Source organism: Scylla paramamosain, chromosome 39 (assembly GCF_035594125.1).
Source record: "Scylla paramamosain isolate STU-SP2022 chromosome 39, ASM3559412v1, whole genome shotgun sequence".
NCBI lineage: Eukaryota > Metazoa > Arthropoda > Malacostraca > Decapoda > Portunidae > Scylla > Scylla paramamosain.
This window is the reverse complement of record NC_087189.1, coordinates 10190512-10191452: the sequence shown is the minus strand read 5'-3', so window position 1 is coordinate 10191452 and position 941 is coordinate 10190512.

The following is a 941-nucleotide window of genomic DNA, read 5'->3' as shown; positions in this document are numbered from 1 at the left end:
CAGTTGTAATATGGTGTCTCTTTCATTGTTTAGACCACTGAGACTGGTTGAGAGAAAAATGTCAACAAATACACTAGGGTCATCTTTCGGCCACAGCAATGTTCGTAAGTTTAAAATGGCAGGCTGAAAGGTTGAAAGGAGGAGGCAGTAGGCATCTGCCGAAACGATAATTACTCCCTGTGAGGTTTAAAGCATTGGAGCAGGGGTTGCTGTGACCTCACTGAACGTTTCCCTCTGTGTCTCACAACACAAGGGAGCATTCACAGTCTGCCCTCTAAAGACAACTCTCTTACTCCACACAAAACTACAAGTACCTAATAACACACACACCCCCTTCACTCAAAATTTCAAAATTATCATGGCGACTCCTACACCTGCCTAGGAGTCTCCATCTGGGAAGGGAACCACAAATGTCTAGAGGTCGGACTGCCCTTCTGACGACGACCCTAACTGTCTTGACACCTCCCCTCAACGTTTTCTTCATTAGCCTCTGGATCATTCGTGGTGTAAGATCTAATTTACAACTTATAGAACACCACCTCTCCTCTTCTAAACCTCATCTTCCTTTCCTCACTGAAACTCAGGTGTCTCAGGCAACTGACAATAGCCCCTTTTCTGTTCCCTCCTACTTTCTCTATCCTCATTTTCGATCCAAAGCTGGATGTTCCGTTTATGTGCACAACGACTTAACCTGCTCTCGTGCCCACGCTCTTAAATCTTCCAAGTTTTCCACCATCTGGCTACGACTACAGAGTGACTCTCAAACTAAATTTATTTGTGCTGTATACCTCTCACTTAACTCCTCTGACTAAAAAATTCTTTGACTTCTTAATTTCCAAAGTAGAGCACATTCTGACTCTCTTCCCTTTTGCAGAGATCTCCATTCTTGGAGACTTCAATGTTCACCACCAGCTTTGGCTTTCCTCTCCCTTCACTGACCA